Raw genomic sequence first — 867 nt, 5'->3', positions numbered from 1 at the left:
TGGACTTGGACTGGAGGCTTCAGACGTTACCCCCGGAGTTAAGTGGAGTTTTGGGGAGGGAAAGCCTTTGGACAAGAGGACTTGCAGGGAGTGTCTGTGTTTGTAGCAATAAATTCTTGTTAATTGCTATAGATAAGAAGTTCTGTGTTTATTCCTTTGCACACCACAGCTGTGCTTCTTGGAAAAGGGGGGTGTTAATTAGCCAAAAAGCGGGCATTAGAAGGGAATTGGGAGATTTGGCAGAACACTGGCACAGATCAGAGTAGCCCTATTGGGCAGACTGGGGCTTGACATGGGGTAAGGGAATAAATGTTTCCTTAGAGTAGATCTCCAGCCTGCTAAATCCCAGCATTGAATGGAGTTTGAGCCATACAGCACTGCTGTGCCAAAGCTGGATAGGATTGGGCTGTGAGTCTCCTAGTTCCAGTGTTTCTCAAACAGTGGGTCGGGACCCACAAGGAGGATTGCGAGCTAATTTCAGGTGGGTCCCTGTGCATTTCAATATATGTTTTTAGGGCGCAATCCTGCCCTTGACTTGGGTTGACGCAAGTCCCTTGAGCTGGCCCAGGAGGAAGCCTCCTCAGGAGGAAGCTGGGCCATCGCTCAGTGCCAGCTTCCTCCCAGTGCCTTGTGTCGGCTTGGATGTGCTGACGCAAGGATGAAAGGTAGGCGAGGAGAGGCAGGGAGGAGGCAGGAGGGAGGCATTCCTGGCCGGAGGAGGGACGGTGGTGGGCGACCCCAGGGGCGGGCAGGTGGGACGTGGGAGGCGGGGCTGGGATCCAGCAGTTATGCTGGATCCCAACACCTGTTCCAGGGGGGAATGGAATGGCTTCAAGTCGCTTCACTCTCCTCGGACTTGTGCCACCC

This window comes from Tiliqua scincoides, chromosome 1 (genome assembly GCF_035046505.1).
Source record: "Tiliqua scincoides isolate rTilSci1 chromosome 1, rTilSci1.hap2, whole genome shotgun sequence".
NCBI classification, from domain to species: Eukaryota; Metazoa; Chordata; class Lepidosauria; order Squamata; family Scincidae; genus Tiliqua; species Tiliqua scincoides.
This window is presented reverse-complemented; position numbering follows the sequence as displayed.